The sequence below is a fragment of the Mustela nivalis genome (genome assembly GCF_964662115.1).
Source record: "Mustela nivalis genome assembly, chromosome: 12".
In the NCBI taxonomy this organism is placed as follows: domain Eukaryota; kingdom Metazoa; phylum Chordata; class Mammalia; order Carnivora; family Mustelidae; genus Mustela; species Mustela nivalis.
Window position 1 is genome coordinate 88,666,169 of NC_139031.1, and position 16,816 is coordinate 88,682,984.

Here is a 16,816-nt window from a genome sequence, read left to right on the forward strand (position 1 = left end):
CATGGTGTTGCCTACAGCAAAGATCCAGATTACTCAGCGGAGTCATAATCAAGGGCTATTTTACTTTCAAGAACTGCTTTAGTCAGAGTCAAAGAGTTTTACTTATTTGTTTGTTTGTTTTTTGTTTTTTGGGGGAGGCTACTCTTTGCTTTAGGAGAGCATCTGCAACAACTTCAAGAATGAAGGGAAAGATCTTGATTGTACTTCTTTATAATTATCCCTCACTGAAGAAGTAGGACCAGCCAAAGGAGTGAATCCCGGTGGTGTCTTGGTAATTCCTAACTAACTTCCAATAGAACTTTATGGTAATCAACCAATAAGATGTCTTATGACCTTGAGAAAAATTGGGATTTTTTTAGGGTTATATTTTCTGCTAGGTAACTCTGATTCTAGAGATTAGGCCTCTTGGCATTGACCTGGGAGAATCAGGCCATTGACAGAGTAAAGGAAAAGAAAAGAGGGAGAAAGGATGTCATATCTAAAGTATGAAGCTTGGAACCCCTGTCCAGATGAAAGCAGTCTATTTGGATGTCAGCTACTTCTCTGTCCCTCAATTTGATTCAGAAACTCCAGTGTCTGGGCAGGACTAGGGGTCAGGTGGAGACTTCTGTAGCTGTGGAATGTGTACAAGGTTCAACTATAGGTTTTATAGCAGGAACACTTAGTAATGTTCCTCTTCTATTGGAAATGTCCAGGGCTATCTTCCTCTGATATTATGTCTTAAATACCTAATCACCAGGCTGCACCCTGTGACTGAGAGGACCCTTTAATTGTGCTTTGAGAAGGTTTCTGTAACCTGATGATTACAGGCTTGAGCATCAGACAATGAGGACTCACATCCAAAGGATCAGCAGAAGTTTGTACACTGAGACAATTCCAGGAAGTTTGCAAGGTTTTCCTAAAGGCTCCTGTGATTTTCCCTGTGAATTATGTACCCTAGTCACTGGAGATCACAGAAGGTGTACCCAAAGAGGAAACCCATTTTTAAGAATGTCTTTGCAACAATGAGGACATCAGCCTCTTGACAGGGAAAGGCTTTACCTCACCCAGAAAATATATAAACAATGACAAGGGCATATTGACAACATGTACCAACTGGCAGTGGAATGAAGTCCAGCTGCAGGTGTTCAAAGAACCCAGAGGGAAGAGGCATGAAGCCTCCAGAAAGCAAGCAATTTTTCCAGAATTATGGAGCTGACTGGTCAGACAATGGTGTTTTGTACTTTTGAAGTCTCCAACCTGGTGGTTACCAAGCCAATTCCTTAAAACACAAAAGGACTTTTAGATTTGCAATTTGGGCTCACCTGGGTGGCTGAGTCTGTTAAGCATCTGCATTCAGGTCATGTCCTGAGGTAATGGGATTAAGCCCCATTGGAGGCTCCCTGTTTAGTGGGAAGTCTGCTTTTCCCTCTCCTTCTGCCCCACAACTCATGGTCTACAAAAAAGGCTAAAAATTATGCACATATTAGTGTATGGCCAGTAAGAGATGTAACTGAGTTCTGGCCAAAGAATATTCTTGTGCAACACCAATTTTCCTGGACAATTCCTGAGGGTTCCACCCAGGGGAACTCGGTCTAAACGTTTAGGGTCTTGGTTGTGTGCCAGGTCAGTTGGCTTCTGGGCAAATATACTAGCTCAGGAGAGCTGAAAAAAAAAAAAAAAAAAAAACATGCTACCTCGACTTAACACTAGCATAACACTCTGCCAGCCCAAGCTGGCCTGCCCTGTAAAGCAAAATCAATTACAGTAGGAGTTTGAACAAAAAGAGAGTCAAGCATGAGCCAAGAACTCACCCACAGCCATTGGATCAGGTGAGAAATATCCTGAATTCAAAGGACTCACAGTTACCAGCTCTATGTTTCGCTTTGTTACTGAATGTCCCTGGGAGTCCATTTCAGATTCTGTCACAGCCATAAAACCTGTTAACGAACAAAAATTGGAACTAAGTAAATGTTAAAAATCTAATAGCATTATTAATCAATGTATTAATGAATCACTCAGCATCCCGTCTAGGAGTAGAGTGGAACTCAAAAGGATTAGAGGAAAGGAAACCTTTTTAACAATAGCGAGGGAGCAGAAAAAGAAAATTCTTAGCAAAGAATCCATTGTTTTAGGCAAGGTCATCTTCCTAAAGAGAAAGAGGGGGTCCATCAGGAATCATTCTGGGGCTGATCAGGAAATGCCCATGCTGACTGGGTAAATGTTACTCTTCTGGAGGGTTGAAATTGTACTTGGGTTAGGTATTAAGTCTTGGTTTAGTGACTTGGAGCCTTAAACTGAGTGTTACCATTTTAGGCATGTGGGTTTTTTTTTCCCCCAACGTTCCAAGAAGACAAAAATTTACTTCAGAAATTTAAACTTGTATATAGAAAGCTCTTCACAGTTCTTCTTACATGTTTGTTTCCCACTGCTTAAAAATTGCTTGTGAATCACGGAGAAAAGTATAAACTGGCTACTTCTTAGGAGCTTTCTGTAGCCTTGGTCTGTGATGTTTATTCCAGGACGTTACTGAATCTACTGAGTTACTGGATCACCATGGGCTAGGACACTTTCAGTTGGCTGCCCACAATGTCTAAACTGGTGTCTACACCAATGCGTCAACATTGGGACACCATGCCTGAATCATACCTGAATCATAAGGGACCCTCAGTGATTAGGAAAAGTCTATTTGCATTACGGTAATGATCCTCATTGGGATAGTAGTTCATCTTGCATCCCTTCCAACCTGGCATTCACTAGGACGGCCATAATGTTTGCTGAACAGCTTTACTAATGGAAAGAAATGTATTCATTTTGTAGAATGAAAGAAACTTTATACATATGAGCCTCACCCAATCTTTACTAATGGCACTTCACCTTTTTCTGGTATATAAAATTCAAATCTGAAAACCTCAAGATCATACTAAAACCTCAGTAGCCAAATTACTATTTTAAGTTGAGTTGTGATTCGGCTCCATCAAATGAACACCATTTTGTGCCCTGTAACTCATTGTTAATCAGTCATACTTTGAGTTGAGCAAGGTTAAACTGAGAAGGACTGTAATGCCAAGAAGAATATTCTTGAAAGATATATAATTGTTCTTCTTTCCTGATCAAGTAAAATCATGAAAAGTGGACCCTCTGAACATTACATTTAAAAAGGGGGAGGGCACTCTGGCGAGATGGCAGAGAAGTAAGAGACCCTGTTTCAACCGGTCCCCTAAAGTGAGCTAAATATCTACTAGAACAATCTGAACACCATGAAATCGGCCTGAAATGTAAGATTATATACTTCTGGATTTCTGTGGGGGCAGAAGATCATCAGTGGAGGGGTAAAGCAGAGTGGGAGTGTTTGGATTGATATCAGAGGATAAACAGAAGGAGAGGGAGCCATCAGAAGGGAGACATTGGGAAGTAAAACAACAATATGAAAGTGTCCTGTGCTCACAGACCAGCATTAACTTGGAGTCTGGTAAAAAGTACACAAAAAGAAGAAAAGGTCTTGAGGAAAAATTGGTAGAATTGCTCAGCCACAGGCTTGTACCTAAGCCCACGGTTCGAGGATGGTCACAGCTTGTGCCCACCCAAGCCTGAGAGCGCCCGACAGGGGCTCCTGCCAGTGGTCCCTGAGCCTGCAGCTTCCCAATGCTTGCACCACCACTGGGGTTGGGTACACCCCAGCCCAAGCTGATAGAGCCTAGTACAAGCTCTTGCCTGAAGTCCCTGGGCTGACAGCCTTCCATGACCTGCACTGCCACTGGGTTTGAGTGCACCCAGGATGGGCGTGGACTCCAGAAAGTCAGCAACAACAGTCACCAGAATCAGGCTGGCCTGGACCAATATTGCTCACTGTTTTAGGGCACGGCAGTGCAGAGACAGGTGTGGTCCTCAGGACGACCACTGAGGTGGTGGGTGGGAACAGGCAATGCTGTGGCAGTTTGCAGTGTTCAATGGAGTTTGCAGAGGGGAAGTCTGTGTACTCTGAACAATCCACAGGGGAGTAGACAGAGGCTTCTCTCTGAGGCGGAGGTCTGGGTGTGGACAGTTTACTTTGCACTAACCCTCCAAAAAGCCACCAAAAGCCATGAAAGAACAAAAGCCTCCAGAGAACCAAAGCATGAAAAGCAGGTTTCCGCAGAGCCCAGCTCCTTGATAGGTGGCAGGGCAACTCTGCCCACGCAAGACTGACTGAAGAACAATGCACAGGCCCTGCCCCCAGAAAAGAACAAGAGGACAATAACCACAGGATTTCCATAAAACTGGAAAACCCCAACAATAGGGGGAAAACAATATTTTAAGCTCCCATTATTGCCTCCAAAAGTGTATATTTCATAAACACAACTTTTAAACTGATTTATTCTCATTCTTATTCTGTTATTTTTTAAACTTACTTACCACTACAACTAGATGTTTTTTACAACACATTACATAATAATATTTTTAACTTGAACTTTTTTCATACATATACCTGTGTTTCTTTTTTTAATATATAAATATAGATAGATATAGATATAAGCTTCAAGGTAGTCTTTTTTTTCCCTATTCAATACTACCCCTATATATAAAATAGTTTTAATTTCCCTGTATCTCTGGAAAGTTGAGTCCTTTAACAAACATAACAAGATACACTCAGGATGAACTGAAATAACCTTCCTCGCCCACATCATGGGTTATAAACACATTCCCATCTTATTCTGTCAGTGTTTATGCATATTTGTTTCTGTTTATGTACTATATAAATCTTATTCTTGGAGCTCATTTTGGCTGTTTTTTTGTTTTGTTTTTTTCTTTTCTTTTCTTGGTTTTCTTGTTGGTTTTTTTTGTTTGTTTATGTACCTTATAAATCTTACATTTGGGGCTCGTTTTTGCTGTTTTTTCCCCTTTTTTCTCCTTTTCTCTCTCTTTTTTTCTTTTTTCTTTCTTTTTGGTGGGGATTTCTGATTGCTCCAAAACTTGGTAAGGTGCACCTTGGCTGGATTGTGTTTGATGTATCCAGTATGTATCCCTTTAAACATCTCTTACCAAAATGACTAGGAGGAGGAATAGCAACGAGAGGAGAAATTCAGAGACTGTGACCTCTGCCACAAAACTATTGGATATGGACATAAACAATATGTTGGAAATAGAACACAGGGTAACAATTATCCAGACAATAGCTAGGTTGGAGAATACCATTAGTGGCAAAACAGAATCGGTAGGACAGAAGTAAGAGTTGATCCAGCAGAACTTAAAAATGCTATCAATGAGATTCAATCTAATCTCAATACTCTAACAGCTAGGGTAAATTACATAGAAGATCGAATTAATGATCTGGAAGACAAGCTGATAGAAAAGGAGTATCAGGAGGAGACCTAGAACAAACAGATTAAAAGCCATGAAAACAGAATTAGGAAAATAAATGATGCCATAAAACATTCCAATGTCAGCATTACTGGGATTCCTGAGGGGGTGGAGAGAGAGGATTAAAGATATAGTTGAAAAAAACCCTGGATGACAATTTTCCTAATCTGGGAGATAGAACAAGTGTTCATTTTCTAGAGGCAGAGAGGACACTCCTGCAAAATTAATGCATCTAGAGTGATCTCTGGACAATTAATTGAGAAAATCATGGGTCATAAAATCAGAGAGGATGTGTTAGAGAGATTCCTTATGTACAGAGGAAGGACCATCAGAATAATGTCAGACCTAGTCCACAGAAACCTGGCAAGCCAGAAAGGGCTAGCAGGATATATTCAGGGCACTAAATGAGAAGAACATGCAGCCAATAATACTTTATCCAGCAAGGCTGACATTCAGAATGGATGGAGAGATAAAGAGCTTCCAAGAACGGCAAGATTTAAAAGAATATGTGACCATAAACCTGAAACTACAAAAATATTAAGGAGGGTTCTATAAAAGAAGAAAGAACCCAAGAGTAACATAGAACATAAATTTACAGAGACAATCTATAGAAACAAGGACTTCACAGGCAACATCATGACAGTAAACATTTATCTTTCAATAATCGCTCTCAATGTGAATGGCCTAAATGTACCCATAAAATGGTTCAGGGTTGCAGACTGGATAAAACAACAGGACCCACCCATATGCTGTCTATAAGAGACATATTTGGAACCTAAAAATAAACCCAGACTGAAAGTGATAGGCCTCAAAAGAAAGCTGGGGTAGTGCTTCTTATATAAAATAAATTAGATTTTAAGCTAAAGACTATATTCAGAGATACAAAAGGACACTACATTATTCTTAAAGGGTCTGTCCATCATAAAGATCTAACAATTGTCAAGTGTTTAAGCCCCTAGCATTGGAGCAGTCAACTACATAAGCCAGCGGTTAATCAAAATAGTCATATTGATAGGAATACATCAATTGTAGGGGATCTTAACACATCACCAGCAGCAACAGAGAGGTCATCTAAGCAGAAAAACAGCAAAGAAACAAGATCTTTGAATGACATATTGGATCAGATGGACCTTATAGATATATACAAAACATTCCAAAATAAAACAATAGAATACTTATTCTTCTTGTGCACACATGGTACTTTCTCCAGTTTAGACCACATACTGGGTGGCAAATCAGTGCTGAACCAATATCAAAAGACTAAGATTATTCTTAGACCACAATGCTTTGACATTGGAGCTCAACCACACGAAAAAGTTTGGAAGGAATTCAAACACTTGGAAGCTAAAGACCATCCTGTTCTAAAATGTTTGGATCAACAAGAAAATCAAAAAAGAACTTAAACAATTCAAGTAAACCAATGAGAATGAAGACTCATCAGTCTAAAACCTACAGGATATGGCAAAGGCAGTCCTAAGGGGAAAATATATATTCATCCAAGCCTCAGTCAAAAAAAAATAAAAATTTCCCAATTACACAAACACTCGTTACACCTTAAAGAATGGGGAATCAAAAACCAATTAAGCCAATCCCACAAACGAGAAGGAAAATAATTAAGATTAGAGTAGAGATCAATGTATTAGAATCTAGAGATACAGTAGAACATATCAACGAAATAGAGGCTGGTTCTTTGAAACAATTAATAAGGTCAATAAACCACTGGCCAGACTAGTTCAAAAGAAAAGAGAGAGGACTCAAATGAACAAAGTTATAACTGAAATGGGAGAGATCATGACAAACACTAAGGAAATAGAAATAATCATCAGAAATTGTTATCAACAACTTTATGCCAATAATTTAAGCAACATAGAAATGCATGCATTCCTGGAGACCTATATTCCAAGACTGAAACAGGAAGAAATTGCCAATATCTAGTAACAAGATTGAAGCAGTGATCAAGAACCTCCCAAAAAACGAGTCCAGAACTGACAGATTCCCTGGAGACTTCTATTAAACATTCAAGGAAGAGATAATACCTATTCTCCTGACATTCTTTCAAGAAATAGAAACAGAAGGAAAACTTCCAGATTCTTTCTATGAAGGCAGCATTACCCTAATCCCCAAACCAGGTAAAGCTCCCAACAAAAAGGAGAATTTTAGACCAATATCCCTGACGAATGGACTCCAAGATTCTCAATGAGATCCTAGCAAATGGGATCCAACAGTACATTAAAGAGATTATCCATCATGCCCAGGTGGGATTTACCCCTGGGATGCAAGGTTGGTTCAACATTTGCAAATCAATCAATGTGACAGAACAAATCAATAAGAGAAGAGAGAAGAAACACATGGTCTACTCAATTGATGCAGAAAAAGCATTTGACAAAATATAGCATCCTTCTGTGATTAAAACTCTTCAGAGTATAGAAATAGAGGGAACGTTTTCCTCAACTTCATAAAATCTGTCTATGAAAAACCACAGGGAATATCATTCTCCTATGAAAAACCTGACAGCCTTCTCAATGAGATCAGAAAGATGACAAGGATGCCCACTCTTGCCACTGTTGTTCAACATCATAGTAGAAATCCTAGCAACAGCAATCAGACGACAAAAAGAAATAAAATGTATTCACAGGGCAAAGAAGTCAAACTCTCTCTCTCTTTGCAGATGACATGATACTTTATATGGGAAACCCAAAAGACTCCACACCCAAATTACTAGAACTCATACAGCAATTCAGTAATGTGGCAGGATACAAAATCAAGGAACAGAAATCAGTTGCTTTCTTAAATGCGAACAATGAAAATATAGAAAGGGAAATTAGGGAATCGATTCCATTTACTAGAGCACCGAGCACCACAAGATACCTGGGAACAAACTTAACCGAAGAGGTGAAGGATCTGTACTGGAAGGACGAGAGAACACTCATGAAAGAAATTGAAGAAGACACAAAAAGATGGGAAAACCTTCCGTGTTCATTTATTGAAGAATAAACATTGTTAAAATGTCTCTACTGCCCAGAGCAATCTGTACTTTCAATGCCATCCCGATCAAAATTCTACAGGCATTTTTCAAAGTGCTGGGACAAACAGTCTTAAAATTTGTTTGGAATGAGAAAAGACCCTGTATTGCCAAGGAAATGTTGAAAAAGAAAAACCAAGCTCAGGGCATTATGTTGCCTGATTTCAAGCTTTATTATAAAGTGGTGATCACTAAGACAGCATGATACTGACACAAAAACAGAAACATAGATCAATGGAACAGAATAGAGGGCGCTGATATGGATCCTCAACTCATGGTCAACTAATCTTCGATAAAGCAGGAAAAAAAAAATATCCAGGGCAAAAAAGACCATCTCTTCAATAAATGGTGGTGAGGAAATAGGACAGCTGCCTATAGAAGAATGAAATCAACCATTCTTTTATACCATGCGAAAAGATAAACTCGAAATGGATGAAAGACCTCAATGTGAGGCAGGAATCCCTCAAAATCCTGGAGAACATAGGCAGTAACCTCTTCAACATCCACCACAGCAACTTCTTTCAATACATGTCTCCAAAGGCAAAGGAAACAAAAGCGAAAATGAACTTTTGAACTACATCATAGTAAAAATCTACTGCACAGCAAAGGAAACAGTCAACAAAACTATGAGGAAACCCACGGAATGGGAGAAGATATTGCAAATGACGCTATAGACAAAGGGCTGATATCCAAAATCTATAAAGAACTCCTCAAACTCAGCACCCCAAAAAACAGATAATCAGGTCAAAAAATGTCCAGAAGACATGAACAGACAGTTCTCCAAAGAGGAAATACAAATAGATTACAGACATATGGAACAATGGTCATCATTATTAGCCATCAGGAAAACTCAAATCAAAACCACATTGAGATACTGTATTAATGCCAGTTAGAATGGTCAAAATTATCAGGACAGGAAACAAGAGTTGGAGAGGATGTAGAGAAAGGGGAACACTCAAACAGTGTTGTTGGGAATGCAAGTTAGTGCAGCCACTTTGGAAAACAGTGTGGAGATTCCTCAAGAAATAAAAAATGGAGCTACCATATCACCCTGCAATTGCACTACTGGGTATTTACCCTGAAAATACAGATGTAACGAAAAGAAGGGTCATATGTAGCCTGATATTCATAGCAGCAATGGCCACTATCACCAAACTGTGGAAAGAGCCAATAGGCCCTTAACAGATGAATGAATAAATAAGATATGGTCCATATACTGAACTGTAATATTACCCAGTCATCAAAAGGATGAACACCCAACTTTTGTATCAACATGGACCGGACTTGAGCAGATTATGCTGAGTGAAATAAACCAAGCAGAGAAAGTCAATTGTTATATGGTTTCACTTAATTGTGGAGAATAAGGAATAACAGGGAGAATATCTGGAGAAGGAAAGGAAATGTGAATTGGAATAAATTGAATCATGAGATACTGTGGACTCTTAGAAAGAAACTGAGGGTTTTGGAGTGGAGTGGGTGATGGGTCAGCCGGGATATTAAGGGTATTAAATGGGTATTAAGGAGGGCACATATTGCATGGAGCAGTGAGTGTGGTGCATAAATAATGAATCTTGGAACACTTAAAAAATAAAATAAAATTATATTAAAAAATAAAGTGAGGTTAAAGTTATTTTTTTTAAACATATTTAAGAGAGAGAGAGTGAGAGAAAACATGAAAGGGGGTAGGGTCAGAGGGAGAAGCTGACTCCCTGCTGAGTAGGGAGCCTCATGTGGGACTTGATCCTGGACTTCAGGATCATTACCAGAGCCAAAGGCAGTTGTTTAACCAACAGAGTCACCCAGGCACCCCTCTCTGAACATTTCTTATGTTCAAGGTTGCTAAGCGCCTTCACATGTATTGTTTCATTTAATCCATACAATAAGTAGAAACTATATCACGGTGACAATAATATTTTGGATGATGAAACTGATGTGAGAAAGGCTAAGTGAGTTTGTCTTTCTTTTTTTTTTCTTTCTTTCTTTTTTTTTTTTCTCTTCCACGGGCCATATTATTTTTTTTTAAAGATTCATTATTTATTTTGAGAAAGACAGAACACGGGGAGAAGAGGCAGACAGAAAGAATCTCAAGCAGACTCTGGGCTGAGCATGGAGCCCGACAGCGGTCTTGATCTCAAGAGCATGAGATCATAACCAGACCTGAATAAATGAGGATTCAGATGCTCAACTGACGGGTACCTTCAAAGCCCATGCTATTTGAATTCTATTGGGAAACAGTGGGACATTTATGCCATCATTAAAGAAAACAACATTAGAGAAAATATTATATATATTTGTTTTTCATTAATATTTGACAGAAAAGGGGCACCTAGGTGGCTCTGTGGGTTAAAGCCTCTGCCTTACGCTCAGGTCATGATCCCAGGGTCCTGGGATTGAGCCCCACATCAGGCTCTCTGCTAAGCAGGGAGCCTGTTTCCCTTCCTCTCTCTCTGCCTGTCTCTCTGCCTACTTGTTATCTCCTTCTGTCAAATAAATAAATAAAATCTTTAAAAAAAATACTTGACAGAAAAGGTAGGGTTTTCCCTTTGAAACAAAGTGTTCTGTGTAGTTGTATTCATTTTTATGTGCACATACCTTTGTTTACTGAAGGAAAAAGAATCTCTTGAACAACTTTTTTTCCACTTTGGTGGTTGACGATACATTTGTGTTCTTTATCCATTGATGCTCCAGTCACGGTCAGCCAGCTGAATTTCATGTATGTGTCCTTAGTCTTCATGGTGTCTCCCTGCTGAGATTTCAGGATTGTTTTGTCATCCTTTTCTTGCCAATCTACTTGGATAACATCAGGGAAAAAATCCTCAAGAAGACAAAGATATGTTCCAGCCTTATGGACTTCTACTTCAGCAACTGAAGGAAGAAAAACTGTGGGCTTGGGAGAAATATCTTCATCAGGACTTTTATCTGTTGAAGAAAATGGAATAACAATTAGAACATAACTAGAGAAACACAAACATTGTGTGGTTTGGAAACAACCAGCACATAGTAAAGGGGAGGAAAGTCGCTACAGAATTAATGCTTTTTGTAGCTTTTCATCCACAGAGGGTTATGAGGTGCTTATTTTCTTAGTTTCCGTGGAAAAAGAGGTTCTAGAGATTATGAAACATGACAAAGTCCCAGACATTTGTGAAAGAGCCTAGATCAGAACACAGGATATTTTTAAATAATACACAGTCACTTGTTTGAATGGAAATCTATCAAGTTACCCTTTTAGTTACAAATATGGGTTCCAAGCCCATTTCTGAATATTAGGATGCTTCTCCTTGATTTCTGATTTTATAGAACATCTTGTTCTCATATCTGAACCACTGCAGGATTTTGAGTAGGACAATGTTTAATGCTGCACCTCCAACTAATTTACAATCCCTGAAATTTAGAAACCAAATGGCCATATATCCCAAACTTCTATTTAAAAAAAAAAATTTTATTATTTTCAGAAATGTTCTTAGAGTAACCTAATCTTTACTTCAGGAAATGTTCACTAAAAGCTAATTTTATATTGGCATTTCATTTGAAGTTGAAGCATTACTGAGAAGACACCACATTTTGACTCTTCGCAATTCCCTTTAAATCTGAATCGTCAGATTCAGCTAATCGCCAGCTAATCGTCCTGAACTTGTTGTATTACCCCTCAATTGCATTTCATTTCTCCTGATGAATAAAGTCACAGATAATGGTATAATGTTAACAGCTCTGGTCAGAGTTTCTTGTAAATATAATGTCAAATTTTATAGTGAAACATCATGGTTCTCATGGGCATATCACTTGAACACTGGGAAATTGTTTGGTTATACATTTATTATTAACTAATGATTCAAATTACAAATAGTAATACTCTTTCCAATTTGAGTTCAAACTGAAACACAAAAGCTTTATTAATTTTTTCTTTCCAGTCGTTTGGAGTTAGAATAATAATTTTATGGCCATTTCCTAAGAAATGACTAGGATTTCTCCTTTGAGAAAAAAGGGAAAACAAATTCCTCAGAATTTTTGCCTGTGCACCAGAGCTCCCAATTTTTATAATAAATGAGTAAACAATGAGTTTTTTAATTCATTCTGTAAATAGGTATTAGATCATAATGCACTTGTTTTAATTTTGTACATCTTCCTGATAGTACAAATAGTATTTTACTGATTATAATAGAAAGACACTATATTTTTCCTCAACCATATATTTTGGTTTTTAATTTAGAAAGCATGTTATATAAAACAAGATTTATTTTTCAAATACATGATATTCCCATAATTTTTGCTCCTACTCAATACATTAAAGAATCTAATTTTTATCTTACAAAGTTTGGTTTCTGTTAGTAATACTTCTGATTCATCATAGTAAAGAACCTGATAATCCAGTCATGGGCTTGGGAAAATCTGGATGGTAAGTCATTCTGCCTACATCCTGTCACTTTTCTTTTTTTTTTTTTTTAATTTTTATTTATTTATTTGACAGACAGATCACAAGTAGGCAGAGAGGCAGGCAGAGAGAGAGAGGAGGAAGCAGACTCCCCACTGAGCAGAGAGCCCGATGAGGGGCTTGATCGCAGGACCCTGGGATCATGACCTGAGCCGAAGGCAAAGGCTTTAACCCACTGAGCCACCCAGGTGCCCCCTGTCACTTTTCTTTATCTAGAGTCCTGGGGATTCATTCTTTTTAGGAAAAAAGGTATCTTGAACTTACATAACTTTTTCAATGTGATAGATAACTGAGCATTAAGTAATATTCTTCATTTTTTATGGATTCTGCCTATGTTTTATGGAATTTCTATTACATATTTTTTTCAACATTCCTCATTTTAGAATTTTATTTATTTTAGAGAGAGAGAGAGAGTGGTGGGGGAGAAAGCGGGATTCCTGAGCAAGCTCCACACTCAGCCTGGAGTCCAACACAGAGCTCAGGGCTCAATTCAACTACCATGAGATCATGATTAGTTGTTTTATAGAAGAGCCACCTAGATGCCCCTCACTATTCTTTATTAAACTTACTAAGAGTGTTTTTTATGGCCACAATCATTTCATTGATTTACAAAACAGAAACTGATTTACAAAATAAATATTTTTTTCTAATACATTTATATTATTCATAATCACAAAAATTTTCAGGTTAATTGCCTGAGTTTATATATTTGATGAATATAAAGCTGTATGAATCATATATAAATTAACCAAATGCAATGACATTTTCAATTAAGTATGATACTTTGAATCTGCATATTAATACTAATTCAAAATTCCTCTATTTTATTCTTCTCATTTTATTAAAAATACTTAAAGCTATTTCTTATGTATATATGACTTTCAAATTGATGACATTTCTAAGTATATTTAAACATAGTAAAAAAAAAAGTAGTAACTGTATTTCTAAATATATTCCTAAGTATTTTCTAAATAAAATTTAAAATTCTAGTTGTTTTTCTGCTAAATACCAATATGAAGCCCATGTTTGTGTTTGACATGATATCATAAGATAAAGGATTAAAATTTATGTAGCCACAACAACTTAAAAATTAAAAAAAACTAATTTGAATTTCATTTTTATGCCAAGTGAGGGAAAAGTCCATTAAACAAACTCCTCTAAAAAAAAAAAAAAGAAACTTCAGGTTTTTTGTGTATCAGCGGACAGTAAGGTAATTTTTCACTAGAGTGGTTAGAAGTAAAGCCAAATCCTCTGGAGAATTTCTGCTCTGTCAGTATGATTGGTTAAAAATCACTCTCCATACTGGATACAATTCACCCTCTGGGTTTGAAATGAGGCAACATGTATGCAACACTTGTTTAGTGTTATGTGCCAAGTACCTTATTTACAGTCTCTCATTTAATTTTCATATGCCCCCTGTTATCCCATCTTTTGGATTAGGAAGCTGAGACCAGAAAATAATCACCCAAGTTCACAAAAGCAACAAGTTGTGGAGCTGGAGCACAGGTCAGTCTGAGTCCAAAGTACAAATCTCTGACAACACCCTTTCACCATCAGAAGAGACAATGTGTCAACTCACACAAGTTATTATCTGATCAACTTTGTTCTTGAGTCAAATTCTTTCAAGACAATTATGTATGTTCTGCATAAGCACTTCATGCAAGTCCACTTGGACACAAGGTCAGATGATTTAACAGTGTTTGCACAATGTCGTCTATGCCGACCTTTACCAGAAGGATTGGTATAAAAATCTCTCCTAAGATTTTCACATCTAAACATGCTACGAAAATGAGACACTATAATCATAATTAACATTACCATAATTATTAGCAATTTATTTGTGATTATTGTTACTCCAACATGACATTTTATTCTCATGGGACCAAACTTTCCCTTACTAATGGGAATGCAGTATTTGGGGATAACAATTGGACCTATGTCATGTTAGATTGCTAGACTGTCACCTGCCTGACCAGATCTGCTGAAAGTCACCATCTGTGAATGACATTAAATGTCATGATGCCCACAGTAAAGATGCAGTGGGAGTATGAAATGCATTTGTTAAAGATCATTTATTTTATTTCGTAAAATGTATGTGGAAGGAAATGCCCAGTCTTTCACTTTGCATTCCTCCTAAAGGACTCATGCATTGAAGTCTTTTTTTTTTTTCTCATTTTGTGGTGGGGAAAACAACATGTGTGAAAATTGGGTGGGTTTCATTTTTTTCAGTTAATAAAAAGTATGTACTCTAATTCATATTTCTCCTACCTTTGAACATAAAATTATACCCTACGCTTTGTACTTTTTTCCTTCTACTTCCCTAAATGCTTTTGATCTTCTATTTTTATTTTATTGCCTAACTGTACTTGCATATTTTATTTTAGGCCTTCTCAAACAGATTTTATAAGTAGGCAGTATAAATAAATTAGAAATAGTTTGTATATTAGAGCTTGTTTCTGTTTCTGCCTGAAGCTTGGTAATTTAGTGAGGTCTACCTTGAAGTTGACATGAAAAATGGGAGACACTACATCAAAAACTAATCATGTACTGTATGGTGACTAACATAATAATAAAAAAAAGAAAAATGGGAGAAGATGTTTGCAAATCCCACTCTGTGATATAAATACAAAACATTCAGAATTCAAACACACTAAAATGCCAGAGCATAAGAGGAAGCTTTCATCCCCCAAATTATGCCTCATAAAACAGAGGTTGCCTTATGTTTCAGTTTGGGCAACTTCTCATTTTAAATAATGGTCTTGTAATACTCTACTTTGATTAAACAATGCACTTGGACAAGATATCAACTGGAAATAAACTCAATTAAAACTAGTTTAGAGGTAGTACCAGTAAAAAAAAAAAAAAAAAATTAAGAACTTTCATATGGATTTAGTAAACATTACCTGGGACTAAAGTCACTATACAATACAAAGCTTACATTGTACATATACATTATGACAGAATAAATGAAAAAATGCTTTTATTTTCTAAGTGGATTAAGGTCTCTTCCAATTAAATATCCAATGTTCTCATCATAAAGGTACCCCCAAACTTACATTCGTACCCTAAGATGACCTAGAAATTTGTTTTAATGAATACATTTTAATGCATGTGAAGAATCTGAACACAAGTTTTACAGAAATTTGAGGCAGAAAAAAGCAATATTTTTCAGGTGATATTTGTAATAATACAATTTTAATTTATAGACATAATCCATTGAAGGTATAAACTATTAAAAGTGAATATTTGAGGGATGCCTGGGTGGCTCCTTCTGTTAAGTGTCTGCCTTTGACCAGGATCATGATCCTAGAGTCCTGGGATAGAGAACCTTGCTTGGGATCCCTGATCATTGGGAGTCTGCTTCTCCTTCTCCGTCTGCTCTCCCGCCTAGCTCCTATGTGCTCTCGCTTTCTGTCTCTCTCTCATGTGTGCATGCTCTGTCTCTCAAATAAATAAAAAATAAAACATTTTATTTAAAAAGTGAATATTTGATTTTTATGTACATTAGTATAATTTTATATATACCATTACAAAACCTCTCCCTTATTTACATCCAGACGTTTCCACTGGAAAGGGAGAGATCAGGTTAGGTTGAGGCTAACAATATATGAGGTACTGCTTACTACATTCTGCTTGTTTTTAGAAACATGTAAAAATGAGTCATAGAAATTGGAAGTATTCTGCAAATACTGACCAATTGTTCTAAAGTGACCTGTAGACTAGATCAAAATTAACACATTTTTCTATACTCCTGGTTTGAGAAGAACTCCACTGGATGATAATTGGAATTTGTAGAACTAACTTTTTTAATGATGGATCATGTCTCAACTTATGCAATAGATATTTTTATATTTAATTTCATTTAGTTCCACAACATCTACTTGAGATGGTGGCTACATTGACAGACTGAATGGACGGAAATATAACACATGTTAACAGAATACGTGTCATTATACATCTTTGATACTTTATTTTTTCTCTTTTCCAATTTTTCCCTAATGGGCATATATTATTTTTATAATTTTAAGAAAGTGATAATGATGCTA

The 16,816-nt window shown here is 37.0% G+C and overlaps 1 gene segment (V, D, J or C); it reads right to left on the minus strand.

Moving 5' to 3' along the window:
• LOC309844791 (T-cell receptor gamma chain C region 5/10-13-like) overlaps positions 1-16,816 on the minus strand; it is a 47,495-nt gene that overhangs the window by 7,468 nt on the left and 23,211 nt on the right. The window contains exons 4-5 of the C gene segment in view: positions 10,934-11,260; positions 1,794-1,919 (exon numbers count right to left, since the gene is read on the minus strand).